The 21271-nt window shown below is 44.3% G+C and overlaps 1 protein-coding gene across 4 annotated transcripts in view; it reads left to right on the top strand.

Moving 5' to 3' along the window:
- The first annotated feature begins 9941 nt into the window (after window positions 1-9941).
- The window catches only part of PTPN4 (protein tyrosine phosphatase non-receptor type 4), a 176368-nt gene continuing 165038 nt past the window's right edge, over window positions 9942-21271 (top strand). For 2 of the 4 annotated variants that reach the window (XM_058664392.1, XM_058664390.1), the window contains exon 1: window positions 9942-10518. The gene's annotated coding sequence lies outside the window, so the exon portion shown is untranslated. The remainder of the gene's footprint in view (window positions 10519-21271) is intronic. The other 2 variants (XM_058664391.1, XM_058664393.1) reach the window with 2 other exon arrangements.

The following is a 21271-nucleotide window of genomic DNA, read 5'->3' as shown; positions in this document are numbered from 1 at the left end:
ACTCAAAATGGCACCCAAATGGGATATCGGCATTGAGGCCATGGCTTTACTGGTTACAGTTTTACTAGGTTACAGCTGTTTTGCCTATGGTTTCTAGACCCACTGCCCCCATCATCCCTATCCCCAAGAGTAAATCCGGTGCCATTGCTCTAAGAAGTTTCAAAGTCAACTGGGAAGAAGAGGAATTTAGTCCATTGCTGTTTTATGGGCTACGTGCTTTGCTCAGGCAGAGTTGAACCTTCAGTGGTGGGAGATGGAGGCAGGGGCCAGTCTGAGAGCTAACATACAAACATGTGAGCAAGAATTTGGCAAAGAAAAGGATGCCTGGGTATGACAGGCAAAAGGAAAACATTGCAACCAAACAGACAAAAAACAGGAAACAAATGCTTGAGGCATTTGTAGAGCCAAACTGTGCTGGAGGTAGCAGACAAATCAACTGCCCACAAAAACCTGACATCACTTACTATATCCAGTCATGGTAACTTGAGATATCAAAGGACATGGTTTAAAAGCAGAGAAAGTGGTAATTCAAGTGGGTCCACTGAAACTGCCATCTCGAGGTGGTGATGGGAATCCTTAATGTGGGTGGTATCAACCAATGACCAGAAGTTGAATAACTAAAACTTGTCAGGCAGCCAATGGCAGGTGCTTTATTACACACCTGGAACATACTGACAGTGCTTTTGCAGGAGCTTAGTAATGCACTCCAAAGTTGTGAAATTAATGAAGATTTTCCAACCTGATGAAAAGGCATTATGGACAAAGCCAGCACATACCAAAGAAGAGCACAGACCCATGACCCTATGGCATTCCCCTACAAATAAAGTGAAATTTATATACCAGGCAGGGATGCAGCCCATGTGTCCTTTTTCCTAAAACCATTATATCCAATAATACTTCATCTAATGGGAGATTATTCAGGCTAATGTCTCTGAGTTGATTAAAGAATCCACTAGATGCCTCAAAGTGTCCCCCAAGTCAGCTTTCCTTTCATAGACTGCCCAGTTCTCACGAGGGTGACTCTAATGAACAGAATACAACCCACAAGAACTTTTTCCTCTCCAAAGTTTGTCTTCACAGTGAACATTCCTGCTAGAAGCTACAAAAAGAGAAGTGCTGGTTGTCTGATCATCCACTGCTTTCCCTAGCACTCAGGGCCTACCCTATTCATTTACTCACCCAAGGACACTTGAGGGCCAATTCTGTCTGGGAAGGAATAAAGGTGAATGTAATTACAGCTGAATCTACATGCTACCCCTTCATTGTATTCTGAATGATTTATGTATCTTTTAATTCCACTGCAGATGAGAAACTCTCAAACTTTCCAGACCCAAAAGTAAACAATAAAAATATTTTACATCACAATCCACATACACACAAGCACATAACCACACAATTTCATGATACAGTGCTTACCTTCACAGTGTGGAAAATTTTAACTCTATTCTTGTTCGTTTTTCTTTTCAAAATGCTGATCATGATCTGTTCAAGTGACCTACAAGCCACTCACAAGTCATACTCCTAAAAATAAAAAATGCTCACTTTAAGGGGAAAAGCTAGCTGTGTTTCCAATACCTAGCAAAGGGAAAATGAACCATACGTGACTTTTTAGATGCATTAAAATTATGAAAACTAACTTGCATTAACATTTAAGAAGACCTAGATGCAGGTTAAGTTGGTTAGCACATGCATACCCATATGCGAAGAACATACTTCTGTGCACAAGTTATATTCACATAAATTTGCAGGGTTTCAGATAATATACAGATCCTGTGCTAGGCATAGCATATATGCTGATGACATCATGTGCTTCAGTTGCAATCTGGGGTTCACATATTTTAAACTCCTATAATTAAAAACATGTTCATCTTAGAAAAAGATGAGGAACAAAGCACTCTTCTGGGTAGGAAATGCTGCCTTACACAGCAAAAGGTACTTTCCAGGAAGGATGATGCTGAGGATTCTGAGATGGAGATGTTGCCCTAGATTGGACAGATCCAATGTGCTCACAAGGATGATAAAAGCAGGGCAAGAGGCTCAGAGATGAGAGAGAAAGAGCTTTGAAGATGCTGAGGGGCTAGGTTTGAAAGCAAGGGATCATCAAGGAATTCAGAGACTTCCAAATGTTGAAAAAGTGGGGAAAGAGGTTTACCCTTTTACAGCCTCCAAGAAACACAGACTCAACTCATTTGGGGCTTTAAAAGAAAAAAGATTTATTTTATTTGCTTGAAAGGCAGGGAGAAGGGAGAAATAAAACAGGGTGGAGAAAGAGAGAGGAGAGAGCGAGAAAGAGAGATATATCATCTGCTGGTTCACTCCCCAAATGGCCTCAAAGACCACTCCTGGACCAGCCTGAAGCCAGAACCCCAGAGCTCCATGCTTGCCTCCCATGTGGATGGCAGGGTCCAAGCACTTGGGTCATTCTCTGCTGCTTTCCCAGGCACATTAGCAGAGAGCTGGATCAGAAGCAGAGCAGTGCGACTTGAATAGGTATTAGGAGCTAAGGACTTACAGGCCTTAGATTGGCATGCCTGACAACCTGCTGCACTGCAAAGCCTACCTTGGGCAAGCAGTGCCACAGCAAGCAGGATATTGTGGCTAAAACATCCCATGCAAAGCAAGCAGAACAGAACCTCCGTCCTTTTTCCTTTTCAAGTAACTAGTTCCTCCCCTGTTTCAATGAAGATAATTAGTTCCAGGAAACCTCTCCCCTTCTCCTCCCCTAGAGAAGAAGGTATATATACCTGAGGAGTAAAATAAAGGGTATTGGCACTCTCTTTCACCAAGCACGTGTGTCTGTGTGTTTCTTGGGCCAGCAGCCCGGGGGCTAGCAGCCCGGCATTCCCAGTCCACCCTCAGGGTTTGAACGTCATGTCCTGCAGGTAGGGACAAATAGGCACTCTGCCCACTGTGTCACCACACCAGATCCAATATTGGCTCATAGTTTCAGCCTAGACTAGCCTTGGCTGTTGTGGGCATCTGGGTAGTGAACTGGCAAGTGGAAGATCTCTGCCTCTTCTTTCTCCCTCACTATACCTCTCAAATAAGTACATACTTTCAAACTTTTGAGAATTTGATATATGACAGTTATTTATCAGGTAATTATATAAGTGTGATGGATTACTGAGTATTTTGAAATGAAGACAACTGTGCAGCTATTAAAAATTAATGTGGATCCTCATCCTTTTATACTAGAATCACTCTCAAATGGGACACAGATGTAAGATTTAAATAAAACAAACAGGCATGAGCATTTGGCCTAGCAGTTGTCAGCTGGGATGCTACATCCTATATCCTAGGTTGGAATTTCAGCTGTGTTCATGATTCCAGCTCCCTGCTAATGTGCATCCTGGGAGGCAGCAAGTGTTGGCTTGGGTTCCTGTTTCTCCTGTGCAACACCTGGAGTGAATTCTCAGTTCCTGGCTTTAGTTGCTTGCTTGCTTCCCTTCTTCCCTTTCTCCTTTCTTTTTTCTTTGCAAGAGTAACAGTGGGAGAGAGAAACAGAGAGAGCTTTTTCCATTTACTGGTTCACCTCCAGATGGCTGCAATAGCTACAGCTGGGCCAAACCAGAAGCCAGGAAGTCCATCTGGGTGTCCCACATGAGTGTCGGGAGGCCAAACACTTGGGGTCATCTTCTGCTGCTTTCCAAGGCACATCAGCAGACAGCTGAATCAGAAGTAGAGAAGTAGGAACAAACCTGCCTCTATGGTATGGGATATCAGTGTCACAGGCAGTAATAGTTTCACCTGCTGTAATCTCTCTCTCTCTCTCTCTCTCTCTCTCTCTCTCTCTCTCTCTCTCACACACACACACACACACACACACAGGATTTTAAAATACCTAAAAGAACTAGAAGAGAATATGGATAGTTTCATGTTTAAAATTAAGCAGATCTTTAGAAGATTTACTTATTTTTTTGGAAAGCAGAGTTACAGAGAGAGTAGGAGAGACAGGAAGATATCTTCCATCTACTGGTTCACTCCGCAAATGGCCACAACAAGTACAGTAGGGTCACACTGAGGCCAGAAGCCTGGAACCAGGAACCCCGTTTAAGTATGTAGGGAATTGGATTAGAAGTGAAACAACTATGACTCTGATCTGGGGTATGGCTGGCTGCTGCACACTGTGACTTTACTGGCCGTGCCACAACATCTGATAGAGAAAAATGCAAAACTAGAAACACTTTGAGGAAGAAGTGGATAAAAGAAATCCACACGCATTGTCATTCTGACAACGTTTATCAAAATTAAACATGCCCCTATACTTCAACCCTGCAAATTCATTTCCAGGAATTTATCTTAGAGATACTTTGTTCTGTCTAGAAAGCTTTATGATGAATGGCTGCAAACAGCCTAGGCACTCATTAATTAATAAGAGGAGGTAAAACACTTCACATGCAGAACTTGGGAAAGAATGAAGTCAATGTTCGTGTTGCTAAGAATGATTTCACTGTGCATTTGCAAGTAAAATACGGTATGTAGAATGTGACTCTTTTCGTGCAGGAAGAGACCTACAGGTAGCTTATAGGTATGGAGGAAATTCTGGGTGCGTTCAAGAACTGCTAATAGCACTTCCCTTTGGCAGGTGGTACTGGGGGTGGGAGGAAGCCTAGATTTGAAAACATTTCCATTCTCTGTATAGTTCTCGATCTAGGATTGTTAACTTTGGTCTTCTGCTCCTGTGCGGGTAAAAAAAAAAACAAAACAAACAAAAAACAAAGGGGAACGAGCAAATTGCTGGCAATTGCTGAGGGAGTCAGCCATGTTGACAGTTACAAATCGGGGTGTATGTCTCAGAAGTACACACTATCTGCTTTTAGGACAACCTGGGGATCACAGGAAGCCCAAGGTACAGAAATCTTAGGTTACTGCAAAGCACATAGGGTGCTTCTTGAAATTCTTTCAGTTTCCTTGCTTTGCTTTGCTCTGCTTTAACTTAGGCATAAGGGTTCCAGATTGGTAAAAACAGCCCATCTCACCCTCCCCAACCCCCGCTTTCGTTGTCTGATCAGCTCCCTTAAACGCGGCTTTCAGAGACCAGCTTAAGAGTGTGTTCTTTGGATGGCCCACCTGGCCAGTTTAGGCAACTTAATCTCGGCCTTTTGACCAGGTGCTTTGTTCCAAGTTGAAATTCACACCACTCTGTGCCCTAGCAAGTGAGTGGAGGTGTGCAGCTTCCCCTAGAGGTTCTCTTTCCTGGATCGCCTCAGGGATTCCAGGGTTACTCACTTCTTCCTGCTGGGTCCTCCCTTCCAGGAGATGGAGGGGTGGTGAGTCAGCCACAGGACTTCAGCAAAGCATCTTCTGCTCAGACGCTGTTGGGCTCACTGCCAAGACTTAGGCAGCTTGCCTTGGCTGCACAGGCTAGAACAAATCCTAGTCCCTCCTGGCTGTAGCTACCCTGGCTTACGAGAGGTTCTACCAGCAACCACATAATGGGAAAAGGCCAGTCCCAGCCTGCCAACAGTCTCCCAGGACCAATACAACCCTTGCTCTTCCTTCCCAAAGCAGACCCAAGGGCAGGCTGCAGACAAGGGGAAAAAGTTAAAGGCAACAGTTCTGCCTGCCAACAGCCAACAGCCAACAACGTTTGAAGCTGCTTTTAAATGAAAAAGAGAAAAAAATACTGCTACATCTCAACTGCTACACTATTTTAATTATGTCTGTTAGATATGGGTCAGTAGTGGATTAGGTATAAATTTTTTATTCTTTACAGCTTTCCACATCTTAAGTAAAACAATTTTATTTCTTTCAGATTAAATTTGCAAAACCTAAAATTCAGTTGCTGTGATAGAAGCAATGCGGTGGATGAGGTTCTTAGGGAGCAGTTAGATTTCCCTTGAGATGAGAATTTGAACCTTGATGTTGTAGAAAGGGCAATTTGGTTTCACATCCTTATGACTGACTTAATTTTCTCAACAATTTTCTCTGTCTGAACGTCTAGTAAAAATTTTTTTTTAAGATTTATTTTACAAGAGTGGTATGGTAGTCTAGCAGCTAAAGTCTTCGCCTTGCATGCACAATGATCCCATATGGGTTCAGGTTGTGCCAGCCCCGCTTCCCATCCAGCTCCCTTCTTGTGGCCTGGGAAAGCAGTGGAAGATGGCCTAAAGCCTTGGGACCCTGCACCCACATGGGAAACCAAGAAGAGACTCTGGACTCCTTGCTTTGGATTGGTGCAGTTCTGGCCGTTGCAGCTGCTTGGGTAGTGAATCAATCAACAGAAGATTTTCCTTTCTGTGTCTCCTCCTCTCTGTGTATCTGACTTTCAGATAAAATTAACATAAATCTTAAAAAAAATGTTTATTTTATTCGAAAGTCAGAGTTACAGTGAGAAAGAGAGACAAAGAGATCTTTCACCTACTGGCTCAGTCCCCAAATGGTCAAAATGGTGAGAGCTGGGTTTATCTAAAGTTGGGAGCCAGGAGCTTCTTCCAGGTCTCCCACAGAGTGCAGGGCCCAAGGACTTGGACCATTCTCTGCTGGTTTCCCATAGTAAGCAGGGAGTTGGATCAGAAGTGAAATAGCCAGGACTTGAACTGGTGCCCATATGGGGTGCTGGTGCAGCGAGTGTAGGATCAGTCTATTGACCTTGCTGGCCCCTAAACTTTTTGCGTATTTATTTATTTAATTTATTTGAGAGGCAGAAAGGTGGTGGTGAGAGGGGGCAGTTTGACACAGATGGAGAGTGAGGTCTTCCATCTCCTCATGGCCACATGCTAAGAGGTGGGCCACATGGAAGTCAGGAGCCAGGAACTTCATCCTGACCTCCCATTTCCGTGGTGGGGGCGCTAGTACCTGGGCCATTTTCTGCTGCCTTCCCAGGCTCATGAGAAGTGGAGGGGCCAGGACTCAAATCAAAACTCTAATTGGGATGCTAGTGTGGTTAGTGGCAGCTTAACTAGCTGTGCCATAGCCCCTCTTTAAATTTGTGCCATGAAGTCACTGAATCTTCATGTGCATAGAATGCTGTCATCCACAAGAAGCATCCCACCCTTTTCCTTATAGCCCAAGAAAATTAGTTATGGTTGGTACAACATAAAATTGAGTATAATATTGAGTTGCAAGGTGGTCATCTCAGGATTTAGAAATTCCAAGTGAACATATTATTTTTTCATAAACATAACATGCATGAGAGCAAACATTCACATGCTTTTGTAGAGAACTTGCAAACAGATACTTAGACTCCAGTTTAAGACATAGTGGCCTATTTATGGGAGACTCCAAGGTGGTTTAGCCACCACGGAGCTTGTTAGAAACATCTGTTTTTTTTTTTTTTTTTTTTTTTTTTAAAGATTTATTTTATTTTTATTCCAAAGTCAGATATACTGAGAGGAGGAGAGACAGAGAGGAAGTGAAGCTGCCGGGATTAGAACCAGCGGCCATATGGGATCAAGGCGAGGACCTTAGCCACTAGGCCACGCTGCCAAGCCCAGAAACATCTGGTTTTAGGCCCCTCTCCAGACCTAATGGATTAAGACCTGCATTTTTTTTTCTTTTCTTTTTGCCTTTTTAATGTGAGAGCCAGAGAAAGGGGTGGGAGGTGTGGGAGAAGAAACACTCCCAACTCTTGTCAATCCTCAGCTGTCTACAATGGCTAGGGCTCAGTTGGGCAGAAGCCAGGAACCAGGAACTCAATCTCAGCCTCTCTTGTAGGTGGAAAGTGCTCAAAATGTGGGTTATCATTGACTACAGTCAAAAGCCAGAGTCTGGAATTAAGCCCAGGTACATAGGGGTCTTGACCACTACAGATTTTGCCTTTTTGGGGCCAGTACATTGGTTCAACAGACTAATTCTCAACCTGTAAGCGCTGGCATCCCATATGGGTGCTGGTTTGTGTCCCAACTGCTTCACTTCCTATCCAGCAAGCCTTGGACACCTGAACCGATATAGGAGACCCGGAAGAAGCTCCTGGCTCCAGCTTCAGACCAGATCAGCTCTGGTTGTTACAGCCTTTTGGGGAATGAACCAACAGATTGAAGATCTTTCTCTCTGTCTCTCCTCTCTATAGATCTGCCTTTCCAATAAAAATAAATAAATCTTAAAAAAAAAAGAACTTGCTTTTTAAACAAGATCCTAAGGTAATCTGTAAGCACACTGAGGTTGAGTACTACTTATTTCCTAGTTTATTCAGCCAGCCTGCAGGGATACAGGCAGAGTTATAGTATATTTTTCTTTCTCTTTTAATTAAGATTTATTGATTTATTTGACAGAGTTACAGAGATAGAAGTAGAGAGAAAGAGAGATATCTCGTATCCACTGGTTCACTCCTCAGATCGTAGCAACAGCCAGGGTTGGCTATGCCAGGAGGAAGTCAGGAGCAGGATTTCTTTCGGGTCTCCCAAGGGCGTACAAGGGGCCCAATCACTTGGATCATCCTCTGCTGCTTTCCCAGGTAATCAGCAGGGAGCTGGATGGGAAGTGGAGCAGCCGGAACTTGAATTGGCAGCCCCATGCCGATTTCTACAAAGAAAGTTCTGTTCAGGCACTTTTGTGTCTGGCTTTACAAAAAACCCACATATTGTATGAAGTGTCCAAAGTAGGCACATCCACAGGGGGCAGAAAGCAGGTTTAGTGGTTGTCAGGGGCTGGGTGAGTAGGGCATGGAGAATGACAACTAATGGGTACAGAATTTCTGTTTTGGTGTGGAATTAGAGAGAGGTGATCATCTTTGAGATAGAATAATATCGTGGTGGTGCTGCACAACTTAACACCTATGCTAAAACTCACCAAATCTGTACAATTCAAGGGTGTATTTTATGGCATCTGAGTATATTTCAGCTGTTTGAAAAGCGGCCTTCCCACAGTTTTCTGCAAGACGGCTATGAGGTTCAGATTTGTTTATCTCAAGAGTGCATCCTGCAGAGTTTCCCAAAACAAAGGACATCCCCTCCTCCAGCCAACACTCATGTGGAAACTCTAGTTGTATTTATGTTACATGTCAGATTTCTATTCTATAAAGGTCACTGTGGAAGACGGATGGGTGTGGAAGGAACGGACTGGAAAAGGGAGGAAGATTCCGGAGATGGAAAGATATGTGAGTTAACTCCCTAGAGGAGTTCGGTAGAGTTGGCTTGGACAAGATGAATCCCACCCTGGGACATGGCTGAGTGTGAACCTGATTCAAGTCCTCTTCCTGAACCCTCAGCCGTGAAAGGATTCAAGCATTTTATTGCTCCAACAAACTTCTTTCTGATCAGGTGTCTGCTGGTGTTAGAGAAGGTGGGGGGCGGGGAGGGGGGAACTCAAGGACAGGATCTTGCTTGCCAGAAGCTGTTAAGGCCAAGCCCACGAATGGCAGTTGGAATACACAGGGCTAAGCATTGTATAACAAGATAGACACTGTGATAAGGACAGGGAGAAGGTACAGACCTTCCTAGCAGTGTCATCTTGACCTCGGGCAAAATTCTCACCTTGTCTTTGGTCGGTCCGCATGGGCTGACAGGTGGCGGCAGATGAGGAAAAGGAAACAACATGAACAAGGTCAGGCAGAATGGAGGGCCCGGGGCAGGGGAGTGCTGGGGGAAGCCTGAAGTAAGCCCTGGCAGCCACATCCCAGCTCCTCATGCAGGCAGCGCCTCCCGACTCCTCGGTAACCCTCAGGCTTCTCGGTCCTTCCCGAACGGGGGCGGGGTCTCCATCCTCGCAGCCAATCAGAGATCGAGGGCGGGGCCTCTAGCCCCACCTCCTCTGTCGTAGTCTGCACCTGCTTGTCCCTCGGCGTTCGGGGAGCGAGCCGAGGGGCCCAAGGGGGTGTGGCCTCGCCTCTCGCGAGACCGCCTCCTGGGACAGGGGGTGGACCGGTGCTGCCGCCGTCGCTGCCGGCCGCTGACTGGCCGCGCCTGCGCAGCCGCCATGTTCGGTTGCTATGCTGCGGCCTAGGAGACGGGGTTTACTGGCGGGAGGAGGAGACGGAGGAGGAGGAGGAGGAGGAGGAGGAGGAAGGGGTGGAGGAGCAGGAGGGGGTTGACCGAGCGCCTGCTGCACACTCTCTCACACACAAACGCTGCTCAGGCTTCCCCACCCGCTGCTGCCGCGCTGCGCGCTTTTCCGCTCCTCGCGGCTCCCCCACATTGTTCTCCCGGGACTCCTGGGTCCACAGGGGCTGACATCGGGCCTGAGCGGAGGGTCCCGGAGGGGACTCGGCGGTGGCCGGAGAGTCGGAGGCTTCGGCCCCCACCCCAGCCCCTCGCCTCGGGCTCCCCTCCCCCACGCCACTTTTTTTGGGGGGGGGCGGGTAGGTGTGGATTAGCTCATCCTCGCAGGGAGGTGGGAGCGGGCGCCGGCTGCCCGCCTCCCCAGCCCGCCGCAGCCCCGCAGGATGAGGTGGTGCCGTCGGCTCGGGGCCGTGGCGCGGCCGCTGCGGCGGCGGCTGCTCGGGGGGCGCTGAGGGAGCCCCCCGGGGCGGCGCGCGGACGCGTTTCTCTCCGGCGCGCACCCGGGCCTCGAGGCTTTTTTATTTTTTTATTATTATTTTTTTTATTCTCCAGCCGAGAGGACGCGGCTGTGATAACGAAGGTAAGAGGCTCTTTCCTCTCCCCCCTCCCCCGGCTTCCCCCGACGCCCCCCAACCCCGCCACCTCCACCAGCCCAGGTTCCCTCCGGCCTCTGGGCCCTGCACGTTGCATGCCCTGCTGTTACCTGGGGCGCGCGTGTGTGTGTGTGTGTGTGTGTCTTGGGAGGTGAGCCAGGTAGGGCAGGCGAAATTTTTTTTTAAGTGGGGGTGGGGGGCTATGAGAGCTGTTTTCCCCCTTTCTTCCTGGGACCACTGTTACTGGAGTTCCTGGGGTTTAGACTCATTAAAGGGCTGGGATGGAGCGGCGATGGAATGTTCTGCACCTGAACTCTGGGTGAGGCTTATAGAATCTCCCGAGTTTTCCATTGCCGGTGGAATTTCCTACTTTGTAAATAATAATAATAGGCTTGTATGAGCGCTTACACACTGCAGTTTGCATCCCTACCATGGAAGTTTTAAGCCCCCTAGGCTCCTGACAGTATAGACACGTATTCAAGAATCCGTAAAAGGAGGGGGGTCCCCTTAAAAAGTTGTGTTGTAGCTAACTAACGAGTAGGGTTGCAAACCTCCCTATGCAATCCTCCCTATCGTCGGGCTTTCCTTCGAATGGAGCAGTTCACAGTTGCACAGGTAGGTGTTTCTGCGGAAAACTTGCAAGGAGACTTGATGTCGGGGCGTGCAGCCGGGGCTTGACATCAGTGTGTGCAAGGACGCTGGTAGGGTGCACTTGTGGAAGGAGTAGAACCAGTGATGCCCCGTCTGCAGCGCTGGCTAGCCGCTTTTCCAATAGACCTAGTTTATGGACCCAGATCTCGGGGCCTCGTTGGCACAGTTCAACTCAGTTGGCCACAATTAGAACATGTGTCTAGAGAAAGCCAAAGAGCCAACATATCCGACTTGTACAAGATGATCTGAGTGGAAAGAAGACAGTGAAAGCCACGGCTTTTGAAATCCTGGTTTTTCCTGAACCTTCTCGTGATAAAAGGGGAAAATTATTTTCTTCCCAAAGGGAGATGGGGTGACCCCCCCAAAAAATATTCAGAGCTCTTAAGTGTGTCTGTGGAATAGTTGCATCAGTTGGAGCTTACATATGATGGAAAGAAATCCAACTTCTAAAGGAAAAGCTGTTATAAGTCAAGTTTGTACACTGAGCAGAACCTCTTTTACTAATTCCTATTAAAAAGAGTGCAATCATTTTGTGGACACCACCATTTTTTTTTTTGTCAGAATAGATTTATGCTCCAGTTAGCACAAAAGCCGTTTTTCTGTTCTTTGTTACACTCTGCATTGAAACATGCACAAGGTTCTATAACGTGGATCTCGAGTGATTTATAAGAGCATCGTGTTCGTTTTTGTACGTGAGAATATTGTGATTTAGCTAATCTGTTTTAAACATTTTGCAAGGGAATTTTTTTTTTTTTTAAATACAAGGAGGTGTCAGTTCAGTGTTTCTTAATAGTCACGGGGCAGGCTAAAGTTTAGGAAGTTAGAAAAGCACTGGTTCCTCGAAGGTGGTAGGAGATAAAGATGGTGACTCTTTGTACCTGCTTTCTGACATCTTAGCTTCTGGGCTGTTGAATTGTGTCAAACTTCTGTTCTTTTCCCTTGTTCTAATTGAATATTGAAAGTCCCTAGTAACATTGTTACTTTAAATTTGTGACACCCAATTTCTAATTTAAGCAAGGCATAAAACCAGCATTGATTGAACACACTAAAAATACTTTCTGGGTCGGATGTACTTAGAATGCAGCCCCAGGAAGACTCATGGGAACTATTCTACTGTGACCAATGCACACTTTGTTGTTATTGAAGGACTTTTTAGAAACGCAGAGAATCTCACATTTTAGATTTGATTGGCACAGGAATAGGTGTCAGACTTTCAGTAAGTTTATAAAGTGGGATAATAAATTATGTAGAGTGATAATAAAAAACCTTTTTTGAAAATTTATGATCAGATGCTGTTAATAACAATGGTTTTGTCTTCTAAACATAATTTGAGTTGTAAAGTGACAGTACAGTGTGCATTGTTATCTGTTCAGTATTTAGGATTTCTCTTAAATTCTGTAAGGGGAAATCAGTGATCATGCTTTTAAATAAATTATCTTTAAGGAACAAAATAAGCCCACCAGGTAATTTCAAGGAGACACGGAGAGTCTTTTTTTTTTTTTTTCTGTTGTGAAATTTAGTTAATATGACCACTTTTAAACAATAGAAAAACTCAAAAGTATGTAGAAATCTTGTTTGGTTGATATTTAAGGGCAAGTGGTTAACAGATCCTGAATTGTGAGTTACTAGAAGTGTAAGCAGTCAACTCAGCACAGTTAAGTATGAATTGTTTTCTTGAATAGAGTTTAGTTATTGATAGAAATGCATTGCTTACAAACTGAATTGTTTTATTTTGTGATTCGTGCATGTTATGAGATGTTATATATGTGTGTATGTATGTATGTCATGAGATTTTATGTATGTATGCATATATATGTGCCATTCCCTGTCTGGATTTGTTAAATTTGCTAGTTTACTGAGATCAGCTATGAGGCCTTGAAGATGGGTGTAGCTTACTGGAAGTCCTTATTGTTTGCCAGGCAAGTGCTGTAGGAGGAAGGTGTTATTTCTTCATTTAATATTCAGTCAGTAGTACAGATGGTGAGAAGGAATTTAATGTAGAAGTACGGTAGAATTCTCTGTTGGTGTGGAAGTGCAGTCTGGGAATAGCATAAGTTAACATAGTGAAATATACCGGAATGGGGGAGAAGAGGAGAGAATGATTACATTCTCTTCAGTTTCATTACTAGGGCTTAACCTCACATTCATTCTTTCTTGCACTGTTTAAGTAAAGCTGTGGGAGAAAGGTGTGGATGAGGAAATTAGTGAGGGCATGATGAAATTAGATACTGTGGACTGTCTTCAGGTGAAGGTATTAACTTGGTGGGTTGCTGTGTTTGAATTTTTTTTTTTTTTTTTTTTTTTTGGACAAGGAAGCTTTCCAAAGTAGCAAAAACAAGCAAGGACTGAGGAGGGGAGAGTGTTAGTATTTGTTGTCTGGTAAGTGTCAGGCAGCCTACAAGGGCTTTTCACATTATCCCGTTTAATCGTCAAGTACACTTTGTGAGGCAGGCATTATTATTAATTCCCTGCCTCCCTTCCTTCTACTTGAAATAGAAGCGAAGAGATATTCAGTAACCTGTCCAGGGTCATATTCCTAGTAAGTGCAATTCAAACCAGCCCTGTCTCATGGTGAAGCTTGTTCTTTGGATCAGTGCTGTCTAGTTAAACTCTCTGCAGTGATGGAACTACTTTTTTCCAACCCTTCTTTATTGAAGTATCATTGATAAATATGGTTGACAGATTCCCTCCCCTCCCCACAACTGTTAGATATGGTAGCCATTAACCTTGTGTAGCTGTGGAGCAGTTGGCAGGCGAGTTTAAAGTTGTGTTTAATCAGCTTCAATTTATAGTCTGACATGTCTGTCAGCTACACTATGGGACAGCATAGCTTTTGATTTTGGTTCACCAACCCCATCTTCCCCCCTAACACTTAGAATTGTTTGCAAAAAGGCAGTGGGTTAGGCTGAAACAGCATTAGAATCTTTAAGCGCTTTATTTCAGTATGCCACCTTCTCCTTTAAGAATATTTGGCAGTTCTCCGGCACTTTTCAAGTCAATTCCAAACCCAACCATTTGGCCTTGAAGACTTTCTACCACTTTCATCTCACCAACCTTGTTTCTCATGCTTGGCTTACAAAGGAAACATTGTTTTTTCTTTTCCTCTGCCCTTGTTTCTTTTTTTATCCTCAACTCTCTCCAGTCTATGTGCCTCCTCTTTAATTCTTCAAATTTTATCTTTTTCTGAGGGTGTGTGTGTGAGAGAGAGAGAGAGAGAGAGAGAGAGAGAAAGTTTAATCCAATCACAACTGATCAAGCTTTGAGTTCTAGTCGTAAATGCCCTGGAGTTAGCATATGCTTATTTACATATGTTTTAGTACATCCTGTTCATGCATTTTCTTCTTTTTATGTTACTTACCAAAGGGATTGTCTGTTTAACCCATCGTTCAGCAGTACTTTAAAAAGTTGCTGGTTTTTAAAAAAATACTGTAAGAATATTTACCCTCTTATTACCACTTGAGTAGATATTTGTTTCCTTCTGGGCAGTTAACTGTATTTCAAAAACAAAGTTTCTGTATCTAGGTTCTAGGTTTGTATATAATAGCATACACACACTCTTGTGAACTTCTTGGCCTTGAGTTGTGAAGATTCAGATCTAATGTTGTATCTTAAATACAAGAGCTGATGGATGAGTGGCAGCTGGCATTACTATGCTTTCTGGTTCCCATCTTCATTAATATAATTTCATTGATTGTTTAAGCCTTGATCATTTACCATAAATTATTTGGTTACTTACCTTTTGTTAAGTTTTGTTCTTGCTGGTAGTAGTTTATTTCCTTAGTCTAAAAGCCTGCTATATAATGCCCCAGAGTTACGAAAAATTCTATATTAGATGTTATTAAAATCCTAGATTAATGTTTGTGTCTTGGAAAGTGGTTAATTTTTCATATGTTTTGATTAATACATTTAAAAATTTTTGGTGTGTGGGAAGATGATGTATAGTGTCCTTTATGTTAGACATGTGAGTGTCCATTTAAGAACAGTGGCAAAAAGGTAAATAGACATTCTTGTCCATGAACTAAAACTCTAGGTTGGTAACATTTGAGTAAACAATTATATTTCCGAGAGACAGTGTAATAGGATCTGGGGGAAGTGAGAATGGCATGTGAGTACAGTCTTGAAGGATGAGGTGGAATTGATCTTGGTAGAGAGAACAGGATGTTCCCAAAGCCAGAAGTATGAAAGGGTGCATAGTGTGTTTGGAGAAATGCAAGTTGTGTTTGTGTAGATTTGTCTGTGGGTGTGGGTGTGTGTGCACAAGCTCATGCACAGGCTGGCTGTGGTGGAAGATGAAACTTGTGAAGGGACTTGTGTTGAGGCAATGAGTGGGATCATGTTGAAGTTATTGACATACAGTTTCCCAACTAATGTGCTAGTTTGGTACTGTTGGGCATATCTGAACATTCAGTATAGTTTCTTTTGGCTTTAAATAGTCTCCTTGGTTTGTCCCAGTGTGCTCAAAACTTATTTTCTTTGGTGCAAAGTTGGGAAAAAAGATGGAGGAAAAGCACTGTTTTAGGTACTCTACTTGTTAAAAAGTTTGTGGTAGCTGTTCACCCTTGGCATGCCGAGGAAGTAATGAAAAGGCATACTGACTCCTAAAGCAAGCATAAAGAAGGTCAAGTCAGTGTACCTCTTCTCCCTTTTGCCCATTCTCACTGCTCAGTACCTCATTGTTTTGTGTGTATATGAACGTGCGTGTGTAGAAGAAATAGCTGTTTGGTGCTCTTATTTTACCAGTGCCCTGAACCTGCTATCAGTTTGTCTCTTGGGAATCAGCATTAATGGCAGGGAGAAACTCTCGGTGTTTGTATAAGAGAAGAGTATGATTAGATGTAGGCCCTCAAAGGCAACTTCTGACTTTTAAATAAGGATACAGGTTATAAGGATGGTGCCAGGATGAAGTTAGAAGTAGAGCAGAGAAACCAGATAGGATGCTGTTTCACTGGACCAAGTGGGGAATGAGAAGAGCTGGAAATGGAAAATAGAGATAAATATGCAATTTTAACTGAAAACAGATTAGATAAATGGCTAGAACTGAGCATCCATTTGGATATAGGGGCAAGAGGAAAGTAATTGATTATGCTGGGATCTTCCTTTTGGCAGCTTCCCTCCTTTGGGTGGGAAAAACTGAGTAATTTTTTTTCTGGAGCACCTTTGGGGAACCACAGATTGTGCCAGGCATGGGAATTATCATGAGTTCTTACTGAATTGCCTTTAACCAGTGTTTGATCTTGAAATAATTTCAAACCTAATGAAAAGTCTCAGGAAAAGTACAAGGAGGTCCTCAGTCTTCCTCAGCGAAGCTTTTGCTTGATTTATTTGACAGGCAGACAGGGAGACACAGAGAGAAATAGGAAATGAAGGAAAGAGAGAAAACACTGTGGAATCTTCCATCCACTGGTTTGTTCCCGAGATGCCTGCAGCAGCCTGGACTGGGCCAGCCTGAAGCTGGAATCCAGGAGGTGGGAGCTCACTATGGGGCTCCCGTGTTGGGTGGCAAGGATTTTACTACTCAGTCATCATCTGCAGTCTCTCAGGATGCTCATTTGGCAGGAAGCTGGCATGGGGAGTGGAGTCAGGACTTGAATCCAGGCATCTTACCTGCTGCACCAGGTGCTCGCCCCTGAATCTTCAGCCAGTTTTTAATACCATATTAATATTTTAATACCATATTGCCTACATTAATCCAATATTCTTTTTTTTAAAAGATTTATTCATTTTATTACAGCCAGATATACACAGAGGAAGAGAGACAGAGAGGAAGATCTTCCATTCGATGATTCACTCCCCAAGTGAGCCGCAATGGGCCAATGCGCGCTGATCCGATGCCGGGAACCAGGAACCTCTTTCGGGTTTCCCACGCAGTGGGAGTGCAGTGTCCCAATGCATTGGGCCGTCCTCGACTGCTTTCCCAGGCCACAAGAGGGAGCTGGATGGGAAGTGGAGCTGCTGGGATTAGAACCGGCGTCCATATGGGATCCCGGGGCTTTGAAGGCGAGGACTTTAGCCGCTAGGCCACGCCGCCGGGCCATGATCCAATATTCTTAAATAAATGTCTACAGTTGTATCCTGTGTGTATGCACGAGAGAGATGCCTAGAGCATCACAGTGTGCCTGGTTGCCCATAGTAGACTCAGTAAGGCTCATGCTTGCATATCTCCTCAGAGGTAACCTTGACGTTGTCTTTGACCCTTTTGCTCTCTTTGCTATATCTAATTGAATTCTCAACTTCTGATGAAATGATGTAATCATCTCTCATTCTGTTCATTCACACCAGGGGAATATACCTATCTAATCTCACTAGACCTACTCAGAACCGTGTGAGAGCAAAATGTAGACGTGCCTATTATCCCTAAATCTTGGGTGTATTTACCCAAACCTAGCCAGTCTCCTACATAACCACCAAGTCAGAAACTCCCCATTGATCCAGTGTTCCTTCAGACTCCTAGATGCTATTCAGATGTTTTCATCTGTCCCAGCATTATTTCTGTTTCCTTGTGTTCAAGATCCAGTTCAGAATCTTACACATTTGTCTTGTCTCTTTAGTCTTCTGTTTGGAGGAACTTCTCGATATTCCTGTGTTTTTTTTTTTTTAATGACCTTGACAGTTTGAAACAGTACAGTCCTTTTACTCTGTAACATATCTCTCTACTTAGATACGTCCCAGCTTTGCTCACATGCAGACTGAATGCATTGTTGGCAGGAACAGCATAGAAATGGTAGTGTGCTATTCTTAGTGCTTCATTAAGAGTTGCATAGTAGTGTCCCTCCACAGATGGTGTTTAACCTTGGACACCTTTTAAAGTAATGTCTGCTGGGTTGCTCTCCTGGAAAGTCATTCTTTTTGCTTCTCCAGTTGGTCACTCTCAGGTGGGAAGATATCCAGCACTGTGTGCCAGTGTTCCCCAGCACAGCTCCAGCTGCACCATGCCTTGGGTCCACTGCTGATCTTGCCTGACTCAACCACCGCTGTGAAGGTTGCTACCTGCCTTTATCAATATTCTGAAAGATTTTCTTCTTGTTCTCCAGTTATCTATATATTACATCAATATCCTTGTAGGTTTCTTTCTTTTGTTTTATTCTAACTGTAATTTGATGCTCCTATTGTCCCAGGTGTGGCTGATGAGAACCCCTGCATCCCTATCCTTGGTGTATTTACCTACTTTCAAGGCTTTGAAACTCATCTTACACATTCCTGTCCCCCCTCTGGAATTGTCCGTTTCTCCATCAAAACCTGATTTCTTCTAAAACCAGAGTTGTTATTTGGAACCCTAGATCTGGGTGGCTGGTGTATTCATTTCTGCTAGAGTGCCATCGGCTTTGTCTGTATATGTATACATATCTGGATCCATTTCTGTGTCAGACTGTGTGTAGATATTTTAGAAGTTTACCCTAACACAACCAGTTGCAGACTAACAGTTCAGGATTCTTTGCTTTTTGGTTTTTAGACATTGGCTCCCATCTCTCCCTGCTTCCTTGTCCACTCAGTCTCCTCGGGTGGGCCTGTCTTCCAACTGCACATTCAGTATCTCCTTGCCTGTCATCCCTGAGCTACGTGGCATTTGGTCCTCAAGGTGTGTTATCAGGTTCTTGCAGGGAAGGGACCTCCTCACTGAATAAAAACAATATTTTTTTAGCATCGTGTTGTCCCCAGTTTCATGGGAGCACAAAGCTGAAATTCGTCTTTGGACATGTTGCTGCATAAACAGTAGGGCAAATATCTTGAGTTGAGAAGCATCTTTTTTCCTCTACTTGTATAAAAATAGATTAGAACCCAAAGTGGAATGATTTGAAGTTAAATGTGTGTTAACTGAAGCAAAGGGTGTGTTGGCCACTGTGGAATGTGTGTTAAGTAGGAAGAGGTTATACCGATGAAGTTCTTCCCTCTCACTCCAGTCATTCTTGAATTACTAGTAACTTGATGAAAAAGCCATGGTGCGGTGTGGGTGTGGAGAGGAGGAAATGTCTGGTTTTGTGGTAGAAGGCAATGAATGAAGTAGGGAATTTTAAGAAGATGTCAAATGTTGCGGAGAGAGAAGATCAGAAATGCTTTGAATATGACTCTTGAAAAGTTACTGATGACCTCAGCCGGCTAGTGTTCAGATAAATCCAGACAGGCCATCCCTGTCAGAATCATTGAGACACTAATGGAAAGTATCAAGTCACAGGCCTCAGGCCTTGCAGATTGTTAGGAGAAAGTGTGGAGCAGAGAGGTGGTGGCACAGGAAATCTGAAACGTGGCAGAAGTATCTTACCGTAGCACAGGAGTTATAATAGAGGAGTGCCCGACAAAATGAAGGTAAGGAAACTGGACAGCTGATTCTTCAAGCAGTTTGGTTATTCAAAGAAGAAGGAATGTCTGGGACCTAGAGAGATAAGGGACATTATCAAGAAACATGTCCTGGTTTATTTTCATTTTTAAGCTTACTTGCACCCTAATATTTGTGATTATGGGTAGTTGTTTGAAAGATGTGTGACCAAATCTGTATAACCACAGCTATCAAAAAATGTCCTGCCGGCTGGCAAGGCAGACTTAACTTCTGCCTGTGGTACCAGCATCCCATGTGGGCACCAGTTTGAGCCCTAGCTGCTCCACTTCCCTTCCTAGCTCCCTACTCATATGCCTGGGAAAGCAGTTGGGTCCCTGCACCCATGTTGAAGACCCAGAAGATGCTCCTGGCTCCCTGTTTTGGAGTAGCCCAGCTCTGGCCATTACTGTCATTTGGGGAGTAAACCAGAGGATGAAAGTATCTCTCTCTCCTCTCTCTGCAACTCTGTCTTTCTAATAAATAAAATTGTAAAAAAAAAAAATTAAGAAAAATACCCTGAGTAGGGTAGACACCTGTCTCTGTTTCAAATGATTGCCATCTTAGGGGAAATCTTTGGAGTCATACAGGGTCAATGTTAATATTATTTTTTAATTTTACTTATATGACACCCTTTTGTTGTACAACTAAGTGTTAAGAGCTTTTTTTTTATTTTATTGTATTGTTGTTGACAATCTTTACATCGTTAATTGCGGTTAAAAAAAAAGGTTCAGGGGGTATAGGGAAGTGGGTAATACTATTATGTCTATATTGTTTCCTTCGTGTATCTGAGGTAAAGGGGGATATTGAGGGAGAAGCCCCACCCATTTTCCCGCCCACCCCAAGTCCCGGATGTGGGGCATGCTCTGAGATATTTGCTCAAGTGGTTTTAATAGTTCTCCAGTTATGAATCGCTGCCAGTTACGCTCGATGAGGTCGTCCACTGATTGATATGGTCCATCATAAAGTCTCCATTTGCCCCATAGTTCGCTGCCAACATATAGCTGAGATGAATGATTGACCTGTTCTGTCTTCTGTCTTTTCTTGGTTAGAGTTCTGAGTCCAGCAGTTCGATTGGGGAGCTCTCCAAAGAAACCTTGAGGTATTCCCAGACCAGATTCTTGTATGTTCTAGCAAGCACAGGGCCCGGCACAGTCCATCATCCTGATCAGCTGGTGGTTTCAATTGCTGGGTTGGTTCTGTTTTCAGTCCTGAGTTGCACTGGAACCAATGGGTGTTGCAGTCCAGTCTGGTTCGGCCCTTACATCAACCAATGGGAGCTGCAGCCTAGTCGGGGCGACCCACAATAACCCCCACCAGGCCCACCCCCTACCCTGATTTGCCAGTATGTGTAGCAGAAGACCAGTCTGTCCCTCATCCCATTTGGCTCTTGTACTTGTCAATGGGTATTAAAGCTTAGTTCCATCTAACCAACTCAACCATCCAGCCCTCACGGATGTTGTTGAGTGCCTCTCTGTTTAGCCACCCCAGCCCCCGTCCTAGTTTTCATGCCCTCCCGCTGGAGTAGTGACCCAGGAAGGGGGAACCCACTTTTTCCCTCCCAGGTCTCTCTGTCCCGGTTTATGCACTCTTTAGGTGGTTCTGTGATTTAACTTGACAGAATTAGTCCCCAGTGCCAGCTTCTGCCAGCTGATGCTGCGGCCAAGCCCAAACATCCCTCACCCGCTCTAATTTATGCTTGCACCCACAGGAATAATCTGCCCAGCCTGGCTTTTCCCTGATCTAGTCCACATGCAGCACACAGGTGTTGCAGCCTTGCT

This window comes from Ochotona princeps, chromosome 5 (genome assembly GCF_030435755.1).
Source record: "Ochotona princeps isolate mOchPri1 chromosome 5, mOchPri1.hap1, whole genome shotgun sequence".
Taxonomy (NCBI): Eukaryota; Metazoa; Chordata; class Mammalia; order Lagomorpha; family Ochotonidae; genus Ochotona; species Ochotona princeps.
Note: the sequence above shows the minus strand (reverse complement) of the source record. Positions and strands in the feature narration are given on the sequence as shown.